Genomic DNA, 25606 nt, shown 5'->3' with positions numbered 1-25606 from the left:
CCCCTTGTACCTGTGGGCACATTTATTCTTAAAAAAGAAAAAAATATGGATGTATAACGTACAACCAGTGATAAGGTTTGTAGTACCTTGTAAAGAAAAACATCGTACTTTAGATTTGTTTCTTTATTTATGCTACATATTTTGTTTCTACCTTTTCAAATTCCTTTCCTTTCCTAGTCTGGGACCCCTCTATTTATAATAATTATCCACCCAGGTCCCAGTGACCATATTTGGGTTAACCCTGTTTTATATAACGTCCTTGCAGCCTGATTCATCAAGCCGAAATCGGCTCGCAAAGGGCCAGATTCTGAGAATCTGGCCCTTTGCGAGCGCTATTTTTGCATTTGGGATTCATCATCCCAAATGCAAAAATCGGTAATAGCGATTTCGCAATTTAGCGAGGAATTACATTTAAGGAATCTCTATTTGAGATTCCTTAAATGCAATTCATCATCCATTTAAAATTTGCGAATTCGCAATTTCGGCCCGCTATTTACCGCGAGGTCAAACCTCATGGTAAATAGCGAAAACTTAGAAAAATGCTTTTAAAAGCATTTTTCTAAGTTGCATGTTGCACACACACATGTCCTTTGGACATGTGTGCGCGCAACACCTGTTTCAATTTGCATTTAAGGGGTGCTACAGGGTATCCTTTGGACACCCCTGGCACCCTTAAAATCGCTATCTTATTTGCGATTAGCAAATTGCTAATCGCAAATAAGAAATACTCCCCATTCATTCCTATGGGCCTTTTGGCCCATAGGAATGAATGGGGAGTTATACCTTATTTGCGATTAGCAATTTGCTAATCGTAAATAAGGAATGTGTAGGAATCGCAATTCTTTTTGCGATTCCTACATGAATCCCGTTTTGCGAGTCTGTAATAGCGATTCCTTATGAATCGCTATTATAGACTCGCAAAACGGGTCTTTGATGAATCAGGCTGATAGTCTTTAGCAGTACCAGTGTTCGGCTCTTTATACAAACATTGGCAGCATAGGAGAAATTTTTGGATGCAATAATATTTAAATACACACTGATACTTTTGCTGTAGTTGTACTCGCGTGTCCTTCGTAGAAGCTGACATTTACTGAACGAAGAACTAGGAAGATCTTCAAATTGCCTAAGTATTGTTGGCAAGTGTGAACAGAAAGAACACTATGCAAAGAAGAGATTGGGAATTTTGTAACCTAGGTAATGTATTGCATAAGTGCAGAAATAGAGGGTGGGTGGAACATCAGTGCACCAATTGGGAAGGTTTGGAGGAGCATCGTCAGTCAAATTGGATTGAAAACAAGTAGGTGCTTAAAATGGGTGGATAAGTGGGAAAGACTCTGTCCAGGGGAAAACCAAGGGGAATATTTACAAGCCCCTATCGCAACAGGAACATCATTTTTTACGATTTTCCTGTGGCGATAAGGTCTTTGCCTTATTTACTTAACATGGCTTAATGCCACCTTGTAAATAGCTAAGACAAGGAGATGATGGACAGAGCACTGAAACGTCAAACACTCACCCCCAGTTACAGATCTAGGTTAAATCCATCATCCTTCTTTAGCTCACTTTGCCACCCCAGTTCAGATACAGCTATATGCAAATAAGTCTTGGCACTGTCCCTCATGGGAACAGTCCAGCCCGAACTGCTAAGCCATGTCTTCCCTGGACAGGAAACAAGCATCCTGGGACTGGTTTGGGGGTAACACCACTCTTTATCCAGGCTAGCTTGAATCCAGTCGCAAAGTGAGCAAGGGACCCACGTCTGGGCATACCCTGCCAATTTACGGAGAACAAAGCAAACACAAGGAGATGATGGACGTAGCACTTAAACCTTTCAGACGCTCACCCCCAGTCACAGATCTAGGTTGAATCTATCATCATTCTTTAGCTCAATTTGACACACCAGTTCAGTCACAGCTATATGCAAATCAGTCTTGGCCCTGTGCCTCATGGGAACAGTGCAGCCCAAACTGCCAAGCCATGTCTTAGCAGGAGCGAAAGCAAGCATCCTGGGACCGGTTTCGGGGTAACAAACCTCTTCAGCCAGGCTAGCTTGAATAAAGTGGCAAAGTGAGCAAGGCACCCACGTCTGGGCATACCCTGCCAACTTAGGGCGTACAAAGAAAATACAAGGAGATGGAGGACAGAGCTCTGAAACTTTTCAGACATTCACCCCCAGTCACAGATCTGTGTTGAATCCATCATCATTCTCTAACTCACTTTGCCATGCCAGTTCAGACACAGCTATTTGCAAATCAGTCTTTGCCCCGTGCCTCATGGAAACAGTCCAGCACGAACTGCCAAGCTGTGTCTTCCCTGAACCGGAAATAAGCATCTTGGGACCGGTTTCAGGGTATCACCCCTATTCAGCCAGGCTAGCTTGAATCCAGTGGCAAAGTGAGCAGGGGACCCACATCTGGGAATACCCTGCCAACTTAGGGCAAGAGCACTGAAACTTTTCAGACACTCACCCCCAGTCACAGATCTGGGTTGAGTCCATCATCATTCTTTAGCTCACTTTGCCACCCTGGTTCAGACACAGCTATATGCAAATCAGTCTTGGCCCTGTGCCTCATGGGAACAGTCCAGCCCGAAATGTCAAGCCATGTCTTCCCTGGAGCGCAAATAAGCATCCTGGGAATGGTTTGGGGGTAACACCCCTCTTCAGTCAGGCTAGCTTGAATCCAGTGGCAAAGTGAGCAGGGGACCCACGTCTGGGCATACCCTGCCAACTTATTGCCAACAAAGCAAACACAAGTAGATGATGGAAGGAGCACTGAAACTTTTCATACACTCACTGCCAGTCACAGACCTGGGTTGAATCCAACATCATTCTTTGGCTCACTTCGCCACCCCAGTTCAAACACAGCAATATGCAAAACAGTCTTGGCCCTGTGCCTCATGGGAACAGTCCAGCCCGAACTGCCAAGGCATGTCTTCCCTGGACCAGAAACAAGCGTCCTGGGACCGGTTTTGCAGTAACACCCCTCTTCAACCAGGCTAGCTTGAATCCAGAGGCAAAGTGAACAAAGGACCCACATCTGGGTATACCCTTCCAACTTAGGGCGAACAAAACAAGCACAAGGAGATGATGGATAGAGCACTGAAACGTGGGACCGGTTTCGGGGTGACACCCCTCTTCAACCAGGTTAGCTTGGATCCAGTGGCAAAGTGAGCAAGGGAACCACATCTGGGCATACCCTGCCAACTTAGGGCAAGAGCACTGAAACATTTCAGACACTCACCCCCAGTCACAGATCTGGGTTGAAACCATCAATATTCTTTAGCTCACTTTGCCACCCCAGTTTAGACACAGCTATATGCAAATCAGTCTTAGCCCTGTGCCTCATGGGAACAGTCCAACCTGAACTGCCATGTGAAATTATGGTAACTCCGAGCTGTTCAGGATGATTAGGATCCAATCTTATCATTAAGTCCCTCTGTTGAGGACATCCCAATAAACAAGAGCCATCTTTTGCCACATAAACCTTGGAATTGATGGTTTTACCCTTGAAACTTAGGGATGTTGTAAAAAAAACAAGAATTTCAATGGGTTTCTTCCCATACCCAAGTAACTTTATGTCTGGAGGAGATAATTTTAAACCCGGAAACTCTTTTACCCATTCCTCGCCAATAAGAGTACGTTTTGCTCCAGAGTCTGCCATAACAATGATATCCTTCCCTCCAATATCCACAGTGCAATATGGGGAATCTTTATCACACGCATTAACTTCATACACTGCAAAAAGAAATTCTTCTTCTAAGTAATCGTCATCAATTTCATTAACATGCTCATCAGAACTCCTTTTTTGAACAAAACCCTTACTTTAAAACTTGTTCTTATTTTTACACATTTTACTAAAATGACCTTTCAATCTGCAATATCTGCACACTTGTCCAATTGGCGGACATTTTCTGTCATTCGCTAGGTGATCAGGACTACCACATTCGAAGCATGCATATTCTCTCCTCTCTTGGAATGGTTGGTTCCTGTTTCTAATTGAAGTTCTTTTCTCAAAATTAGATTTTTTTACAATATTGACTTCAGCAATTTTTCTTTCCGCAAGTTCTTTCACACCCAGTTTCATGTTCTCAAAACGATGAGCAATATCTAACGCTTTGTCTAAAGTCAGATCCTCAGTGTCCAAAAGTTTTCCTTGAAGCTTGACATCAGCAATTTTGTGGACCATTTGATCACGCAACATTTGATCATGAAAGGTTGAATAATTGCACTTAGATGCTAAAATTCTGAAGTCATTCATAAATGAGTCAATAGATTCACATGGTAATTGACCTCTACTCAAGAATTTATGACGGGCAACCACAACGTTAACTTTCTTTATATATTGTTTATCCAACTGTTTGATCGCTTCCTCGAAAACATCTATCCCTTCTTCAGAAGATGTTACACTGCTTGAACTCAAAGGTATATGACTTAAGACATGTCTTCCTTCAGCACCTAAACCATGTTTTAAAATAGCTAGTTTCCGTTTATCGGTGTAGTCATCTCCACCAATAGCTTCAATGTAAGCATAAAAACCTTCTTTCCATCTTTTCCATTGAAGAATTGGTTCACCTGGACTTGGTAGAAAAGGAGGTGGAGCTGAAAAACTTTCCATCTTGATCAAGCAAAAACTTTAAATAAATTAGTAGGTGAATATTGTTGAGAACAAATGTAGTGTTCTTTATTGAATTGTAGCCCTAGGGTCGTTTTTAAAGTTATAAGGCAAAGTCAAACTGTCTAGCAGTGTTAATACCAAATACGATACTTCTTATCGATAGAAGAAAGGTTTAACACGTGATGTTATCACGTTCTCATTGGATTTCATAAAATCCTATCCCAAAAGATGGCCGCCATGCGTCAAAATGCGTGATAACACGTCGTGACGTCACACGCATGCGCACAGGCGTGTCATGGAACCACAAGACTCGTGTAGTTTCCAAGCACCAGCATTCGATTCTGGAAAAATGCTTAAAAATAAAAATATCAGTCACAGATGGGCACAAAACTGTGGCGATTTCACCTGTTCGATTCTGCTACGGTCTGTGACACAGCGCCGACAGCTTCCATGGACAGTTTGTGATCCTCCGCATACAACGAAAAACAACGATGCAGGTAGGGACTCCAGGCTTTTTAAAAAGTTCTTGCCCAATCGTCGCCAGTGAAATGATGGTAACTCCGAGGTCAGCAATGTAGAATAAAGAGGATTTATTGAGAGATACAGAAAACAAGTCTATACGTGAAGCCTGGGTCGTAACTGTCACCCATGGAATCCGGAACCCAGCAGTGTTCCTGATTCCAGGTATGACACGACAACACCACACCATGCCATGTCTTCCCTGGACCACAAACAAGCATCATGGGACCAGTTTTGGGGTAACACCCGTCTTCAGCCAGGCTAGCTTGAATTCAGTGGCAAAGTGAGCAAGGGACCCACGCGTCTGGGCATACCCTGCCAATTTAGGGTGATCAAAGCAAACACAAGGAGATTATGCATGGAGCACTGAAACTTTTCAGACACTCACTGCCAGTCACAGATCTGGGTTGAATCCATCATCATTCTTTAGCTCACTTCGCCACCTCAGTTCAGACACAGCTATATGCAAATCAGTCTTGGCCCTGTGCCTCATGGGAACAGTGCAGCCCATACTGCCAAGCCATATCTTCCCTGGACCGAAAACAAGCATCCTGCAACTGGTTTTGGGGTAACACCCCTCTTCAGCCAGGCTAGCTTGAATCCAGCTACAAAGTGAGCAAGGGACCCACTTCTCGGCAAACCCTGCTAACTTAGGGCAAATAAGGCAAACACAAGGAGATGATGGACAGAGCACTGAAACTTTTCAGACACCCCCAACGCAGTCACAGATCTGGGTTCGGGCTGGACTGTTCCCATTGGGTGCAGGGTCAAGACTGATTTGCATATGGCTGAGTACAAACTGGAATGGCATGGTGAGGAAAAAAACGATGGATTTAGGGCCAGATCTCTGTACTGGGGTGAATGTATGACATTGATGTGCATTCTGTCCATCAATTGTTCTTTTTGCCTTGTAAATAGGGCACCATTTTACGCTATACTTTACTTGAAATGGGTTGGCAATGGGTGTTGCGGTGGACGTTCTGCTGAAACACCCATTTGTTTTGACACTGCCCCATGTTTACATGGGTGGCGTAAATATGGGCAGCGCCAAAATTAAGACCAGGGAAAACCTGTCAGAACATGGCGAAACAAGGAGAAATGCTTTGTTTTTGATTATATCCAGGAAGGGATACCTTCCTACACATAAACAATCATTCCCCCTTAGCAGGTAGTGCAGGGGTGCCTGCGTTGGCCCTAGGCAGCCTAATTTAGTGTCGGATCTAGGGGAAAAGCAGAGGTGCACTTAATCTTTGTAAATATGGTGCATCCCTGCGTTTTCAGAATGGCGGAGCTTGGCATTAGTACGTTTTCCTTAATGCCACGCTCTGCCATTCTGTTGTACATATGCCCCCAAATTGAATGAAAAGGGTCTGTAAGACATCTAAATACTTGATGTGCCTGAACACGTTTTACATGCAAATCAGTGTAAGTATTCACTTTAAATGTATGTGATCACTACTTTAAATAGATGTATGCGGAGCACCTGAACATATTACATTTGAAATGAAGCACGCAAACACTTCTCAGCAGCGGCGCAAGAGAGGACCAACTCTTCTATATTTCCATGTCACGCACAGCATATGTGGAACACGAGAGAATGAGACAGGAAACACACTTCAGTTGAAGTAAATTCAGGACAGAGAGCGCGCGCCAGAGAGCCCGAGGGGAAGCAGATAACGTGCTCGAAGGATTGGAAAGAAAGTGCTATGAAAGAAAGAGCAACTTCGTGAAGAAAATTCATATAAAAATGGAATGCCTACTTTAGGCAGAATTTGGAAATGAAATCGTAGGATATAAATTGGAACCATATTGCGTTGAAAAAAAAAGAATATGTATTGTTTAATTTGACATTTGGGCGCACCATCTATTCAACGTATATACGGTAACACGAGCCTGCAGGATCTTGCATCTAAAATTAAACCAATATAGGGCCATTTTATGCGCGGCACCGAATTAGCAGAACAGCAGAGAATTGGAAACAGCCCTACAAAAGGGCTCAGCCCGGTTAAACCCTACAGGAACCGAGAGCCCAGCTATGCAGCCCTCCCCCATGTTCTGTGTTTGTGTCTGCCTCAACCCATATATCCCAGAGAGCTTAGTTTGGGCGGATTCAAATCTTTCTCAGCCTTTCTCGTGAATTACTTAAGTCAACAAACCCTTGGCAGTAAAGCTATTCAAGATGCTAAGTCGACTGCAGAATATATCTCTAACCGCCACATAGCAGCAGTTAATTTCTCCAGGGTCCTGCAAGGGTGGAATACAATATACAAAGTCAGGATGAGGTGAAATCCCTCAAAATACGCACAAGTGCAGTCCCGGCTGGGTGCGCGCATTCTTGCACAGGGCTGCTTTTAATTAAGGGCCCAGAACCGGCCAGATAGCAGGTGGGAAATGTTTTAGCTCGAAAGGGCGCTTATGTAAAGCAAGCTCAGCAGTTCTCTTCATAGGAAGCAGGCGGCATCTGCTCGAGTTTGAAGGCGAACGCAGTGACTCATCGCCCAGGTGCCAGAGCCACGAAGTGTTTTTTCTCTCTTTATGATAAAAGGTACAACTCTGAAAAGTCCCCAAAGTTGAAGAGTGTTGTTTTTATAGGTAAAATGTGTCTGGTTAGCCATCCAACGCCAATGTGGTTTTTGCCAGAGACCTGTGCGCCTCCAGCAAGCAGCCCTAGATTCGAACCTATGGCGCGCGAGTCCCACTCTTCAATACCGCATGAGATTTTTCAGAATCAGAAACACATGAATCTATTTCCAGTTCGGCTCTCTGGTGGGGGAGACATATCGGTTTCTTGATTTTTCCGTTTTAACGAGTTGTGGTTGCACGCAGAAACTGAGCGCGCGTTGGAATCCAGACCCGCTTTCTCCGTGTGGTGATGTATGTTCCGGCTGACATGTGTCTGCCTGCATCTGCGTAGGGCTAGGCTCTCTGCTGACAGATGGATGCTGCATTTGAAATGGAATCTGCCACTCTGCACAAAAAAGCAAACCTGTGGGCGGTCAGTCGAAACTGCGAGTGTTGAGCGTTCCACTTAAGCAATACATTTTTTTTAGCTGTCAACTGCCCCATGTAAGTAGATAGATTATTTCAATCATCGTTTCTGGCCTATCAGCCAACAGCATCCTGGAATATGTAGTTACGTATAATAGTAGAAGTGCAACTACAAATCCCATCATGCTTAGCGACTTTATCTGAAAACGAAGCTTGAGCTTGACCAAGACAACCCTCATCATGAAACCTATGTTAGTAGTTTTTCTCATCTGTCTATCTGCACGTGCTGCTCACATCTGTCTCACCGACTTCGTTTGTGAATACTCATTAAAGTCATACCCTGATCTCTGTTGGTTTTGGAGTGGTGTCTGTGGTTGTCAGGTGACCATGTCTGCACTTCACCTGTAGCTTTCCCTTTCCACTTATTTGCTTTCTTGTGTGTTAGTCCAATTAATGTGATCGAGGTTAAAGGAGAACCCCGCACTGTCGAGTTCTGCTGACTTGGAGTCATATGGTGCACATTTGAGCGTCCATCCTAACCACTACTAGTGGGATCTGCGACCACCTCACGTCATTACGCACACAATTCCAGTCATGCCTTTGTTGGTGGCAGCATAATCGGCGCTGCCGTCTTGGTCTGATTCTAATTAACCCATTAGACTACCGCACCTGATACCAAGGGTTTGAAGGTAAAAATTCAGGACTGGAAAAATTGTCTGTGATGCCATGGGGTTACTGGGTTACCTTAATGTGTAGACATTTTAAAATAGCGGTGTAAAAGCGACTAACTGTGTCGTATTGAAGTTAGAGATTCTCACTATCTGAGTCAGTTGCTGAATAGACCTGAAGTATTTTATTTATTTTTATTTAGTGCATTTTTATAAAGTGCGGACATTACCCAAAGGTTTCATGTCTTCCTGGGCTACAGTTCCATAGAAAGAATGAGGCGATGGGGCTTTGTACTTTGCTGACATTGTACTAAATCCTCCATATCTGCTAAGGGGTCCCACATCATGTTGGCTACCTTCAACTAGTCCGGAACACTTTGCATAGGGGGACCTGGTGGCCATTCATTTAAACAGGGGCTGCCTTAGGCATGTGCAAGCTGTGCACTTGCACAGGGCCACCAAACCCCAGGAGCCACCACGCCAATATATACCCTTAATATAATAATCCTCTGAGGATGGATACATATTTGCGTGGCGGCCCCTGGCAGGGATTTGGCGGCCTCCGGCTCTGTTCCACTTCCAAACACCCTGACCCCCCTCTTCACTGGCCTCCGCGCTCCACCCCGCCCAGACCCCCTCTTCTGGGGTACCCTACCTACGCTCCCTTCCCAGGGCCACCATGAGCCTAGAGCTGCTCCTGGCTTAAATGACTAATTACAGAACGCAAAGAGCCCCTCGCCAATACCCCCGGTTGGCTACCATAGTTACACATGGTATGGACCCAGTTGGCATCTATAATGCCCATGGCAACGTTTTTCTGCACCTTTTGGAAGTGTCTTACGCTCCTGTGAGCTGACTGTGCTTCAGGTTTGATCAAAGGTGCTTGGCATGATGAAGAGCATCCTAACTGCCACTCCACATAAACGACTGAAGACACAGAAGGCTCAACACTAGAAGAAAGTCAAATGCCCTAAAAAGCAGGCTGTCCTGTTGACAAAGGACACTGGTTGGGCTGACCAGGCTGTTTTCATAGTATTACCTTTGCTTTGGTGTTCAAGTTGATAAGTTTCAATTCCTTTAATCAGATCCGTAGTTACAGTACATTTTTCCTTCAATAACACACAGGTTCTATAGACCAGTTTTCTCAAATACTAGCTTGTGAGTTCTCTTGAAGTTCCTTTTACTTGTAAATCCTTTCAATTTCACAGTTCATAATCCATTGAAGTAACATACACGTAGGTTCTTCCAAATCGTCGGCAGTGTTAAAATGAAAAACATCTGGTAGACAGGTCACTTAGAAACAAGTTGTAGGTTTATTCATTAACCACATCGCTGCTGTGGTTATTTTTCCCCTGTGCTGGAAATTGCCATTTTGCTGGTGTCATGACGAGCTCAGCTCGTCATCAGCACAGCTCAACTGTGCCTCATGACGAGCTGAGCTCGTCATGAGCATGGAAGGGGTTAAGTAACAGTTTCAGATAAAGGTAACTGGAAGGTGGTTACGTCCATGTAATGCCCCACCAGGAGCAGCTTCCTTGCTGCTAAGCCCATCTGCTCCAACTGTTAAATCCTCAAGCCAAACACACTCAACATTCCAAATGACATCACACAGACTGAGCAGCAAGGCAAATAACAGGAATAGGGAAGATGCACCAGCCAACAATAATTAGGTTATAGCACCTACCCAACCGTAATTGAGCATATGATGCATCATGGGCCTCTTTTAGGAGTGCCTCTCTATTCTGGGTGTTATTTATTGCACCCAATTAAAACAAGACCTGGCCACGCACAACGTTATTCTATGGGGAAACGCTGCGCGTGGCCAGATCTTGTCTCCACTTCCCTCTCGTTGTTGGCTGAGACAGCAACTATAGTTCTCTGGCGAGAACGCGCTTCGCGCGTTTCTAGCCGAGACCTAAAAACGATACAGTGGGTATGGTTATTTATCAGATTGAATACGTTTCTCCATTGAAATGTGGTATAAGTATAATATGAGGATTTTGTTTGCTTAGCACAACAAAATCTGACTGTCCTGGTAAGATCCGTGTCTTTTTACCCCGTAAATCACAGCAGGTTCGACCTGCCAATATTTGCCATCATTAAATCAAAAAGGTCAGAAAAGTCCGACCCATTTGCATTTAAGGCTCCTGGGCAAAAGGAGGGTTGCTTGGAGCTACAATTTACTGAGGCACTCATAACTGAGGCCAGAGTGTGTTACCGGACCAGCGCTGCTGCATACTAGGGTTACAATAGGATTACACGTCATGAAAAAACTTAGGGCCTCATTTATGAAGGCGTGCGTCACTTTTACGCCGTCGGTGCGTCACTTTTTGTGACGCACCAGTGGCAATGCGCCTTGTTGCGCCATATTTACAAAGTGACGCATCTAGGTAGATGCGTCACTTTGTAAACCCTTGCGCCACATTATACCTGTGCCAGGTATAATGTATGCAAGGGGGGCGTATTGATGCAAGGAAGGGTCGTAGAAGTGGCGCAGTGAAATCTATGGGATTTCACTGCGTAACTTTTAGGACGCCGTTGCGTCAAAATCTTGCGCCTGCCTCACAGCAGGCGTAAGACTGACACAGGCCCTTTCACATGGGGGTTTCCCCAAGTGAAAGGACGCATTGCTGGAGTTGCGTCACTTTTGTGACACACTCCAGCAATGCGTCAATTTTGCGCTTACAGATACGTCAGAAATACTGACGTATCTGTAACTCCTTGCGCCATGATGCATCATACTGTAAATATGACGCATCATTGGTCTCGCAAGGAGGGCGCAGTGAAAAGTGACGCATCGCTGTTTTCACACTGCGATGCGTCACTTTAGATAAATGAGGCCCTTAGCTTTTTTTCAGACCTCACTTTCAATAACCACACCGATGCATTCTAGAACTTTCAGTCTAGGTTCAGTCGGTCACATTGCACTTACACACCTGAACACATTGATCTGTAAAGTAAAAGTTAATAACTGGACATATTCGACAGTAACGCAGTTTATAGCCTATCTGCAAAACAAAACAGGACTGATATTGCAATTAATAGAGTTTTCATTGGAATCCTAATAGCGTACGATTCTCTAATGCTCAGACCATTCTTCCCCCGTAGGGCCCACTATTGGTTTAAATGGAGTTTAATTGCACTTATAAGGCAGAAACAACAAAGCCAGTCCCTATTTTTTAAGTCATATATGATAACGTAATTGGCCTTGCATTTGGTCTCTTTCCCTTACAGGTGACAGCCACAAGACTCAGCAGGACAGGATAAAGGTGACCCCCACATTGTGACCGGTTGGCAGTTGTCCATAGATAGCAGTATATCCTATCTGGCTTTCAGACTAAGAGAAGTTATGAAAAATAAGGAATGTGCTTCACTCCTCGCCCGCCCTTCATAAAACACCCTGGCAGCCGCGTCCGAATCTGATATGGTTTCGAAGGAATGTCTGACTTCCCTTAGCAACAGAAGCTTAGTCGATGGTTCGCTTTCTTCCCGCCTAAAAGGAGCCTGATGCTGAGAAGCCCTGGCATGGTTGGAATAACACTCCAGCAGTAAAAGGAAAGCTTGAGGTTTGCAGCGCTTTCAGGTAGGATTATGAAAAATGTATACATTTTCAAAGAAATACTATAATTCTTTTGGCAGGCAGAGATATATTGAGAGTTAGAATTTGAGAGACACAGGGGCATATTATCAAGGGGGGCGATAGGCAATTTTCGCCGCTGTAGAAGCCATTTTCGGCGGCTAAGCTTGTAGGCGATAGCGAGCGGTTTGGGGCCCGCTTTGCATGTTAGTGATAATTATCGCTAATGTCACACAAAGTGGGCATTACCAACCCATTAGCGACTGAAAGCAGTCGCTAATGTCGCTAACGCCTATTAGCAAGGCAGGCTTAGCAATGGCAATATTCGTGCTAAGCGCGAATATCGCCGAAAACGAACACCTGCCCAGACCAGTTCTTAGCCATGTTATCCAATGGGAGGTGGATAACATGGCTAAGAGCATTTAGTCGCTAATGCGTGATTATCGCTGTATTCTCAGCGATATTCACGCTATCGCCGGAGAAATGATCGCTTTGGAGATAAACGTAGCTAATAGCACGTTATCTCAGCGATAATTTCCGGCGATGCTTAGCGATAAAAAAATTGTTGCTAAGCCTAGTTAGCAATAAATATCGCTAATCGTTGGTAATACGCCCCACAGAGTTTTGAACAGACATAAAACAATGATTTGGAGATGCCTGGCTCTAACAAGCATGTCACCACTAAAAGTGTGAGGAATCAGAGAATTCAGTATATATGCAGATACGCAGGGCAAAATATGCTTGTTATCACTATTCTTCAATGTGGGGAGGGGCTGTGACTCTCAAGAGATGAAGCCACAAATTGGTCACGCTACCCCATCCCTCCCTCAACAATTGCGATAAATAAGTTAATCACAGCATATCACAGTCCGTTCCTCTGCACATGCTGTGTATCAAATAAACTGTTTACCCAATAACAGGATGTTATATTTCTGCAATGAAATAAAATAACATTGAAGAGGTCCATGACTACGAGCAGAGTTTGTTGCTTGTGTAAAGATTGCAGATATGCACTATGAGGTTTTTGCATAGTGCTAACATAGCTGGAATGAAATGCAGCACTGTGCATGGACACAAGAAAAGACACAGGCCCGGTAAACGAGAGGATGCTCGTTTCTAAGAGTGAAAGTGGACTGTTTATGTATAATGTTCTGTATTTGTATTTAGGTTATTAATTGGAGGGAGGAGACCTCTTACCACCTTAATAAATCCCCTCTGATTAGGTTAAAACGTTATCTTCTCAGACCCTGGTTGCTGTGGCACAAATAGCAGGCAATTCCCTAGAGAAATGGCTCAAGCAGTACCAATAATTTTAAAAGTTGGGCAATAACGTAATAAAATTCTGAAAAGCATTTTAAAAAATTGAGAAAAAATGAATGAGCTAAAAACACCAAGATTATCAAAATAGATTGAGGGGCACAGCAACTACATTTTAATTTTTAGGGCGAAAATCACCAAGAAAAATGAAGTGGCAATCAACCGTCACTGTTCACAATTGACTGGGTCACACTCATGATTTCATGCTGACAGTGATGGAGATGAGGTCCGGTAGACCAAGCAGGATGGCCCTGTGTGAGAGTTTACCCTCTAACCTAGTCTCAGAAATGAACGTCGATATCTTCCCTGGGATTAGGACCAAGGTTAGGGCTGTCGATGGTCCCTCAAAGTCAGATTCATCATCAAGGTGACTCAGTTGGTTTTGAAGCCAAAATCTGAGCATGGGACAAACCTGGCTTTCGTAGCAGGTGAGGATTGCTTTGTGGGTTGGATCGACTTGCTGCCTCATTCCAGTCCATCATTTTACCATCATACTTGATCTCTTTTTTTGGAAGCCCTATTCCTCTAGTGGAGTAAGATAAATAAGTATAGCTGGCAGGGCCCTGCTAGGCTGGATGCCTTCACTGTCAGATACAGCTGAACCAGCTTTCAACACAGCAAAAAGCTCTGAGTGGGACAAACCTGGTTGTCTTGCCCGCCCAGTGTGCATCCTTTCTGGGCAAATCTCAACACCATTTTCAGGTTCCAGAGGTGTAAAACATGAGTAAGGGTCTGACTTAGCTTGACTTAGAGTTTGGTGAATGGGTACTCAGTCACAAACATGACAGATATACAGACTGCCATCTTCCATATTCCATGCCCATTCAAGTATGTTGCACTTATGATAAGGTGTCCAGGATATCCATCACATTTATGATGGAGTACCCATCCACCAAACTTTAAATCAGGTCTCATGTCTCACTTTTATCCAATTACTGAGAAAGTTCTTTCTAGTCAGTCCTGCAGCCCCATCTCCTGAGGATTGGCTTTGAGACACTAGATTAGTCTCTGGCTAGGGCTCCTGGAGGATCCATACATCTGTTGTCAGCTGGACATTCTTGAAGTCAGGTGTCCTGATGTTTTGTGTTCATGGAGTGGGTAAATAGGAGAAGACACACATGACCCTCAGAGAACAATTCCACCCATTGTGCACCAGCAGAGCTCAAGACTCTTCTTTCGTGCACCAGGTTAGGAGTCTTAGAGTCCTTTTGTTCCAAAAGAGCCATGAGTCCTTGAGCTCTTTTCTTCCATGAGGGTCTCTACCTTCAGATGTAGTCTTCCCAGCTCACGAAATGTTTTCAGGATGTGGTGGTTGAGGTGCCAAATTTATCCTGTGTACTGTTCAGTGATCAAAGAATTATGTCACCAAATCCTAACTATTTTCTTGCAGCCACCATTTAACAGCACTTCCTCTGCCAAATTACTCAGGAGTCCCTACGTACACCGGGGCTGGTGGCTCAGTGGACTAATGCATCCTCTGCAGGGGCCTGTGTTCGACCTCATGGTCACAGGTTAAAATCCCGGTGGGTCGACTCAGCCTTTCACCCATCTGAGGTTGATAAAAATGAGTACCATTGAGTTGGGTAACAATAAACATCTGTTATTCAGTGCTAAGAGGCCTACGGGTGGCCATGTGCTTTACAAATACATGTTATGTTATGTTATTTTAGTATGACGAAACCTTCTGGGGTCAGGTAAGCCCGTTTATTTAGATGAGATCTCCTCTGGTCTGACACGCCTAAAACTAGCTCTCCCTGACTGTGATTGGAGTCTGGCGGTTTAAGAGAGTCCTGGGAATAAATAGGAGAAGCCCTCCCTGGAATCTCCAAGTCAATAGAGGTATTGCCAAAGATGCTTTTTGTTCTACTAACTATTCCTGTCCACTGCTGAATAGCTCGTCCCCACTAAGTGGTCAACAGTTAAGATTCACCTGCTCTGCCTTTGCTCAGAGTCATGCTATTGCTCTCTGAACGAGAGGTGTTAACTCTTCCAGCCAATAATGTGTATTCCAGCTCTGGATAGGCTGAGTTGGAAAACTGGTTTTAAACTACTTTTGGCTCAGACAGCACAAGTACATTATTACAAAGTTAATTTTCCCCGTAAATTATCAGAAGTTATCAAAGTCTGATCTCGCCATTCAATTAGATTTTGAAAATTAAGTAGAAAATAACTTTGTAAGCCCTTTTCTAGCATGTTTCATGCAAAGACATGGAATTAAGACTTTAATTCCATCTAGACCAAGGAAAGACTAGCAAAGCATACACAGTGACATAGCTTTAGGCTTTTATTTCACTGCCAGGTATTACTAACCCCGATAACTGGTGTGCCCTACTTTCACATATTAGCACCCTGTCATGTAATCTGACAATGCATAGTTTAGGGGTCTCTTATCAATATATAACCGAACAGAAGCGTGAGTGTTGCTGGTATTATTTTCTCTTCAACTGATACCTGTGTGTTTCGCTGATGGATTCTAGAAAGTGTTTGGAGAAGAGAAACAGTCTATCTCTTGAATCCTTCTCCCTAGATTCCATGGAAGGCAAGCATAGATCACACCATACACATTCAAAGAACCATCAGAGGGATAATTCTTGCTTTAAAAGCTGATGGTCATCTTCACGGAGACAATTATTAGTATTCATGAGTATAGACCAATTGATGGACCAAGACAGGGCTACAGTTCACTTTATCTTTTATGCTAGATTGCCAGCTACTTTTCCTCCTCCATCTATTCTGTCTGCATTGGAAGACTGGGTGCCACATTTAAATGCGGAGCTTTCGAAGGTCATCACACCGATAATTTAGAGGGAGGGGATGTAGGGCAAGACCTAAGGCATGAAACCACAGCAGAAGCCGTGTTACATATTAGTGAAAATTTGAGACTTCAAGAAGTGCCTCTCCCTTCATCTTCTTCAACCACACCTCCTACACCATAAGTACACTTTGCATTTAGTAGATACCAGCTGTTATCTGATACTGTACTTCCATTATTGCCCAGTATTTGGAATTCCATTTTGCAAGAGTATGCTCCGCTTGATTACCTTGCAGCGCTTGGCTATTACTAGAAAAGGCGCTCCCCTCAAGGATTCTCCAAAGAGTTTTGAGAAACTTTAACAAGCATTTACAATGCAATGGTCTCGGCAATATTATAGGTAGAGCTATTGGTATTGCTCATTATTTTTTAAAATCTTTTTTGTATCCCTAAATAAATGGCATTGTCATTTCAATTGGTATTAGCTTTTTTTTGCATATGTGATACCTATTGCATTAGCAGAGAGAGAGTGAGGTAGTGAGAGAGAGAGTGAGGTATTGAAATAGAGAGAGAGTGAGGTAGTGGGAGAGAGTGAAGTAGATAGAGTGAGGTAGTGAGATAGAGAGTGAGGTAGTGAAAGAGTGAGGTAGTGAGGGAGAGGGATGTTGTGAGGTAGTGAGATATAAGCATAGAGTGATGTTGTGATGTAGTGAGATAGAGAGAGGTAGTGAAAGAGAGTGAACGTGAGTTAGTGAGATAGAAAGAGTGAGGTAGTGAGATAGAGAGTGATTGAGGTAGTGAGTTAGAGAGAGAGAGTGAAGTTGTGAGCTAGAGAGTGAGGTAGTGAGAGAGTGAGGTAGTGATGTTTTGAGAGAGAGAAGTTGTGAGATAGTGAGATAGATAGAGTGGAGTAGTGAGGTAGAGAGAGTTATGTAGTGAGAGAGAGGTAGATAGAGAGTGAGGTAGTGAGAGACAGAGAGTGAGGTAGTGAGAGAGAGGGATGTTCTGAGGTAGTGAGATAGAAACAGTGAGTGAGTTTGTGAGGTAGTGAGATAGAGAGTGAGGTAGTGAAAGAGAGAGTGAAAGTGACTTAGTGAGATAGAAAGAGAGAGAGTGAGGTAGTGAGATAGAGAGAGAGTGAGGTAGTGAGTTAGAGAGAGTGAAGTTGTGAGGTAGTGAGATAGAGAGTGAGTTAGTGAGAGAGTGATGTAGTGATTTTTTGAGGGAGTGAGTCATGATATAGTGAGGTAGTGAGAGTGAGATAGTGAGATAGAAATAGATAGAGTGAGGTAGTGAGATAGAGAGAGAGTGAGCTAGTGAGATAGAGAAAGAGTAAAGTTGTGAGGTAGTGTGTTTGAGAGTGATGTGGAATGCATGCTAACAATAAGCAACAAACAAACATGCTACAAATACCTCCCACCCCAAGACCGGCACTTACCTCTCATGCCGCTGATCAGCACGCATAAGCTGTCAGGAGAAACAAGAACAATCTAGCCAAGGCTCATTAGCGCTCGTTCAACTGCCCATGATGGACCTGGCATAAAAGACAACAGTTTCCTGATACACCGCAAAACTCTCCAGGCTCAAGAGAAACGAGAGCGACCTCATCAGCGGGAGGGGGCGGGAAAAAGACACGGACAGCGGGAGGGGAGCACCCCTGGGAGTTGGTGGGCCTGCTTTGGCCTGTCTCCATCGAGAGAGCCTGCTGTCACTTGGGAGCAGGCCTTGGGTTAGAGGGATCCCTCAGAGGCTGCAGCGCCTTTTGTAAAGTGATCTCCAAACACATTCCCAAAACCCCAAACAGGAGGTGAGGAAGGACCAGGGCACCAGAGCGAACAGGCAAGGCCCAAGCTAGTTAGAGGGGCTTTAAGGGGAAACAGAGGCCCGGACTGGGATTTGAAGCGCTGAAATCCGGATCACAGTTCACCAAAACAACCACTCGACTCGACTTTTAACATGCTGTCAAAAGCAGAGAGGGGCAACACCGGATAAAAAATACCAGAGAGCTTCAAAGAGCAAGCAAAAAATGGCATTCCAAGGACACCACAATTTTCTTCCATTTTATTATAAAATAAAAAGGTTATTTCCCTTGGGGATATCCAGGGCCCAGATGGATGAGTTGGTGCGTTCTGAGCTTTTAACATCGTTTGAAGGTTATTCAATAATGAGTTACATATCTTCTCATTTAAAAAGCTTTTTTTTTCTCTTTATGAAATACTCCAATACTTACTAAAGCATTTTTTGTTAAACCTTTCAATTGAAGCCGCTGTACATCCCTTCTTCCATTTCTTGGAATTTAGTGAACGATGTCATAATAATATATATCGCATCTTGCAATTTTCAGGTTAAGTTTAGTGTGCTATAAATTGTTTTGGGATAGTCTGAATGTTCATATTAGGTTTCTTGCTTTTGCCACCTAAGCATTTGAGGAAAGAAGACAATAAGCGGGCATTTTGAACAGGTGACCCCAAACTACCAAAAAACGATTGCATACATCAGATAGGAGCGAAAGACAAGAGCTCTTATTCACCACTGTTCATCTGCTGAACTATGTGATCATCATGATATCGATCTCGGCGCAGACCCATCGCGTGCTACTATTATGCAGTACACACTAACAGTACTACATGCAGGGCACCCTCTAAGAAACACAAAGGAATCCTGCCTGAGAAGTCGTTTAACTAGGGCAGGGGCTAGCACGCAGCACATGCCCTCGAGCGATTTATGAAGTTTCATGCAAAGCTCTCTGGTGATAAACGTGTACTTCTGATAGTGTGACTTGGCTAAAAACGATTAAGTAAAATTACATCCCTTTCATCAACAAAATAACCATATCAATCTAAGGAGGAAAACAAACTGACACGAGAATTTAAACACCTTCAACCACCACTTACCAGCTTCATCCGGGCACGTCCCGTTTCTCCAGCGCCACGTCCATTGGCAGCCCACTGAAATGTAATCAGCTTGTTCTCGGTCACCTCAGACCCAGTGCAATTTCCAGCAAATGTGGTCCTGCAATTATGAAAGCAGTATTTTAGTGAGCACGTTATCTACGGGTACATTTCCATGCCAGTCAGCCCTGTGCACTTTCAGCTCCAAGTGTACCTTGTTACGACATATTCCCGAGTTGCAGCAGCACTCTGCATTCAAGATACCAGTTGCGATGCTGAGATCCTGTGTGGGCAGGACACAGACAGCGGGAGGGGGCGGGAAAAAAGACGGCGGGAACCGGGCGGGACACGGACAGCGGGAGGGGGCGGCAGGTGTCTGGGCACCCAGAGGTGTCGTGTCCTGGTGCAATCCAGCAACATTTCTTTGAAGACAAGGCTAGAAATGGCAGTTCGGAGGGTCAGACTAAGATTGAGCTCATTCACCTAATTAAAAGTGAAGTGCTAATCAAGAAAATAATGGCCCTAGTTAGCATGGTGAATAAATTGATCTAAAACACGCTCACCATGTTTTTCGCCTTGTATATGTCAGTAGTGATCATGTGGCCATTCTTCAGGACCTCAGGAAAAAAACTTCACTACATTGTGACTGAATTCAATTTGTGTAATGGTGATCAGTCATGCAACAGTGACTCTACAAACAACACTCGAGACCACATACCCCCACTTCACCAGATGGCTGAGAAAAATATTTCTGGCAAAGCCCCCCTTAGTGGGCATTGCAGCGCCTGTATGATGAGGCGCTAGTCCACTGATGAAGCATAATACACATCCGGTGTGTGAGGGCCCATGTTCCTATTGGAGCACATTCCTCTCCCTGGATCTCTAATCCCTCTCACATTTCTTACCTTGTGGAACTGCACACCCCTTCTACCAATAACATAGTAAGAGTATTCTATCTTCACCGGCTAACCCATCCACCAGACATCATATAACTGCGCTGCGGTCGTCCATTGTTTTACAGTACAGAGCAGTAGAATAGGCAATGATAAGCTCACCGGGCCACCGGGTCTTTTGAGGCACCAGATTAAGATAGAGTTGCAGCATGAAAACCAAAGTTGCATACATTTGAACAAAAACTTAGTTTGTACAATGTGGGCCCACAAAATTAAATATACAGGAAGATCCTGTGACCTAATAATGACCTTAGTTTGAAGGACAGTGACAGTGTTATATTAGAGTGTTAGATCTGTCAGCCTTAGGGTGTCCCCCCCCCGACCGTTTTGCCTGCTTGCCGTCTCTTTTTACGGATTCTTTTTGTTGGCCATAGGACTCTGCTGACCAGTGCTAAAGTGCATTTATTTTTCCCCGCAGTAATTGTGCGCAGGACAATTTACAAAAAAATAAACTAGTGTGAGGTGCAGATTGGAAAGTCCCCCATTGGGCTCTGTTCTATTGCATATACTTTCCCCCAAAAACAGTGACTATGTAACCGTGGTTACAAGACTTAGGGTGTGGTACAAAAGTGAATAACGAAGGCTGTGAGCGGGAAATGAGGGTAAGTGAGGGAATAGGTACGAGAGATTAGCACTCCACCTGCCCATGCCCCTTGAGTCCCTCGGACACGCCGCCCCCCCCCCATCTTCCCGGATTACTGTGACCCTTGCCCCGTTTCACATACCACGGGGGCCGCAATTCTCCTGAGCTACGGCGGCGTTACAACGTCCTCCGGGAGTGACCACCACTCTTCCGTCCACTCCTCCTGCTCAACACCGGCTCTCTCCGCACGTCATTGGGGTGCCTTGTCTGCTTCTCGTCCTCGCTCCTCGATGAGCTCATCTGCTTCACGTCCTTGTTCCTCATTTGGCTCGTCCTCGTTCCTCAGGAGTGCTCCGGTCTGTTCCCTCCGTCTCCCGAGTCCTGAACACGCACACCTCAGCGTCCTGCAATTATGAAAGCAGTATTTTAGTGAGCACGTTATCCACGGGTACATTTCCACGCCAGTCAGCCCTGTGCACTTTCAGCTCCAAGTGTACCTTGTTACGACACATTCCCGAGTTGCAGCAGCACTCGGCGTTCAAGATACCAGTTGCGATGCTGAGATCCTGTGCGGGCGGGACAGGGCCAGCGGGAGGGGGCGGGAAAAAAGACGGCGGGAACCAGACAGCGGGAGGGGGCGGCAAAAAAGACGGCTACCACTGAATGATTTATTTAGCGGGAGGGGGGCGGGAAGAAAGACGGACAGCGGGAGGGGGGTGGGAAAAAGAATACAACAGCACAGCGGCCGACCTAATCAGCGGGAGGAGGGCGGGAACAAACACGGACAGTGGGAGGGGGGCGGGAAAAAGACCACGGCAGGGAAAGAATACAACGGCCGACCGATTCAGCGGGAGGAGGGCGGAAACAGAGACGGACAGCGGGAGGGGGGCGGGAAAAAGACAGCGGGAAACGAGGACAGCAGCCTACCTCATCACAAGGAGACTTAAAATGGCGGCCACAAGCTTTTGAAATTTTTCGGAATTGGGGGCGTATTTTGCTGTTCTGAGTGACGGACGACGTCACTGTCTAAAGAACAGCAAAAATGACGCCCCCAAATCCGAAAAAGACGGGGCTTCTTTGGAGGGATGGCTCTCTCCTCCAATGGCTGGCCTCCATTTAGGAAGCCAGCCAATGGAGAAAGAGCAAAAAGAGGGAGGGATAAATGCAGCACTCTAAGAATCATTAAATCTCCGACTTCCGGTTTCTGCCTTACGGCAGAACCGATAGTCCTCGACCTAAAAACGGACTGCTTTCTCTTTAACTTCGAAGGCTGCACAATATTGCTACAAAGAAAAGCTACGGTCATTGCTTCTAGCCCTACTCTCTCTTCACAGTGCTTCAACCTTCCAATTTAGCCAGAGACTGACTGGGGGCACATGTGGTTTAGTTGGCTTGTTACTTGCAGAAGGAGCAAGAGGTGGGCCAGCCTTTCAAAGGTGGAACTTGAAAGAGGTTGAAAAAAGCTTGTCATAAAAAAGGGATGCCTTTCATCATTAACAACTATAACAAGGAAGAATAGGTCTTGGAGGAATGAATATTGCCTGTAGGTAATCTGGGAAATATCTAAATGCACTTTTATGCTTAGATACTGACTAACTAGATAGAAAAACATTTGCTATAATCTAGTCCTCCCATTGGATGAAATCCAAGAGGTGTGGCGCCGCGACTAGGGCGACTGACTGAAATCTGGGGATCACGGTTCGCCGGCGGCAGATTAGCCCAGCACAATGTGACTCTGAGCATTAGCTAGCTTGCTTAATCTTCCGACGGCCCCCAACGCCTAGAGACCCTTATGGGTGATTGTGCGCTTTACAAATGTGGATTATTATTATTTTATTCCCTGTTTTACAGACATCTGGGAAATGGCCTTCTTCCTTCTGTGAAATATGGGTTTCTCTAGCTCTTTCTGCACAATAAAAGTACACCAACGTGATATATGGAAAGCAGTTTGCATATATGAGTCTTTCTGATTATTTTTCTATGTCTAAATCATACAAGTAGATCAAATGTTTCTATGATGCTTTATAATAAGTTTTCCAATATGCTACACCACTGGGCATTGTATGGTAAAATGGGATGCAAAAGTGCAAACGCAGATGGTAAAACTGTAGAAATACTTCTGTGTTTTCTCTTCATTGTTACAGTCTGTACATGTTTTCACAATTCTGCTTGTGCCCCGAGGCAACACATCTTTCATTATGCTTCATTGGGCCTCCTTATCAAAACAACGAAGGGATACTTGGAGTGTAGGGAGTTGCATACTTCCACATGGTAACTCAATTAAGGCTTGGGAGCCTGTTACAGTTTCAGGTTTGAGGGAAAATTATTTTAAGATTCATATCTTAAAGTCACTTACACACCTCACTACATCCATGTCAACCTTTAAGAAACACATTTGTTTCTCGGGGCTTCCTATAAACAACATTCTATTTATGTGTCAAAAGCCCCACTGTGGTGTGCAGGGATCCTATCGAGGAATGGGAAGAGATTTGTTATAGCAATGCTGACATGATTCTGGAGCCTGTTTGTGTTCCGTCAATCCCAGAGACACTCAGAGCAAGACCTCTAGTGGTTTTCTTTCTATGTATGAGAGCCCCATCAATGACTGTCAACAAAGTCTGGAATTTAATGTGGTCTATTATCACACGCCCTTTCAGCCTAGGGACCTGACAAAGGGCCTGCATTTCAGTTGACCGCTTGCTTATTACAAGAGCCTTATATCCTATGGAATTTGTAATAGGGCGGACAGGATATTTGTCAGGCCTGTGGCAGAGTGCCCGTCCGCCAAACTATAAATCAGACCCAAAATGTTTGCAAAGTAAAGTCCTAGCCTACTTCATCAAATATGTACTGAAAATATTAAACAGTGGAAAGCCATTTGGAAGAAATAATTCTTGAGGGACGACCTAAAGAGTTGACGGATGGGAATTCCACATATTCTGGGTGTGAAAATACGCCATCCCTTGATTTCATATGCATTTTCTTGATGTTGGATGTTCATTTTTGGTGCTAAAAGAGTCTCATACAGCAGAAACTCTTGTGTTATGCATCTTTCACGTAAAAAAAGTAAAAATCTATCTCCTTTAACAGGCCTGTTGATAGTTTATTGAGCAGTAAGTTCCACAATGAAGAAAAGATGCCTTGATAGGTGCATCCTTTTGAATGGGATTAACCGAGTCATTTGTATATAATCCTATTTGGTATCTGTGTATTTTGTTGCAGTGTTATTCAGAACTTGATGGAATTATCTGAGTGATGGGGTGATGATTGTTAAAAGCTATCGTTTTTAGCAATATGTCTTTCATTTTATAAACTGGTCATCACATCAGTTTTACCCCAATTCTTTCTATCCAAACCCTGTTTAGCATGCTGTTTTCCCCTTCAATATAATAAGATAAAAGAGGTTTCTAAAGACTCCCAGTAGACAATCTGGGCTCCTTTAGCAGTTTGTCTGCGGAGCCAAAAGCATATAATTCCATCATCCCTACATAAAAAGATTAGTCAAGTCACCCCATCCACCCTCTGATGTTTAGTGGGCACTCAAAAACCGGAAATTGGCACTATCCTAACAATAAGCATAACTGGAGTCATCTGTGTCTACTACGCTTTGATTTGTTTGTGGTCTTTGACATCATTGACCATGGAAGCTACTCATGGCCCTCTCCTTTAACCTGTCATCTTTCACACCTCCTCACACAGTAGTGCACTTTTACACATTTCTTTTCTCATACAGTCATCAAATTTTGTGAACTATGTCATTCAGAGTGCCCTCATTACATCCACCTACTTTGTCTCCATGGCTGTAGGCTTACTCTCAATATATTCTATCTAATCCACAAACTGCTGGGGCCCTGCTCCCCAGGCAAGATCTATCTTCCTTCACCAGCACACATACAACATGCATTTCCACCTCACAATATCATTAACCTGCAACAATGTTGTTAAAGTCTCACCTAGTCACCATCCAAACCTGGGAACCCACTGTAAACCTAAAGCTCAAGCAACAAACACAAACTTTGGTTCTCAGCAGCCACACTCTACAGCCCTGGCACGCCAAGATGAAACACACCTTCAGCACCTGCAGTCTTGTTTTCCACATAGACATTCATTTTAGTATTAAATCGTTTTTATTGAAGAATTGCCACACAAAAAATCATACATGGACCAATAGATTCATTACATTCTTTGAAAGTACAAAAATTAAAGAGTCAAAGGCAAATAAAGCCATCAACACCAGTAGAAGCTCAGACTAGTAAAAGGGCTAATGCGTGCAATCCCATAATGGAGAAAAAGGGCAAAGAAACAACAGCCCCCACCCCCCTCCCCCAAACCGCTACTCTACCCTCCCCACCCCCACCCCAGTTCAATGCCCACCTCTCGCCTTCCTCAACGCCCACCTAGCTTCCTGTCGGGCCTTCAACACTCCACATCTGACAGACGCAATAATCTAATGTTTCGGGGGTAGGGAACCACACGGAACGCTGAGGCTAGTAAAGATAGGAAGGGCTGCCACAACTCTGCATATTTGGCTCCCTCCCCAGCCGCTGTCAATGAGAGCTTTTCCATACCGAGCACCAGGCATAGGCGATGTAACCACCCATAATGTAGGGATCTGCGCTGTCCGCCAGTGTGAGAGAATATTTTGCATCGTGGAGCCTAGTGCAATCGCAATCAGGCAACCCCTGCAGGAGCGCAGCGGGTACGTCAAGGAATTCTGTAGCCCCAGGAGAACATATGATGGC

At 44.4% G+C, this 25606-nt stretch overlaps 1 non-coding gene across 1 annotated transcript; it reads right to left on the bottom strand.

Annotated features, from left to right (window-relative positions):
* Window positions 1-18924: 18924 nt before the first annotated feature.
* Window positions 18925-19008, bottom strand: LOC147696938 (small nucleolar RNA snR60/Z15/Z230/Z193/J17). The gene has a single exon (XR_015299658.1). It is a non-coding gene; the product is annotated as a small nucleolar RNA snR60/Z15/Z230/Z193/J17 (small nucleolar RNA).
* Between the last annotated feature and the right edge of the window lie 6598 nt (window positions 19009-25606).

Source organism: Lissotriton vulgaris, chromosome 8 (genome assembly GCF_964263255.1).
Source record: "Lissotriton vulgaris chromosome 8, aLisVul1.2, whole genome shotgun sequence".
NCBI classification, from domain to species: Eukaryota; Metazoa; Chordata; class Amphibia; order Caudata; family Salamandridae; genus Lissotriton; species Lissotriton vulgaris.
The sequence above is the reverse complement of the archived record's forward strand: the minus strand, read 5'-3'. Positions and strand labels throughout refer to the sequence as shown.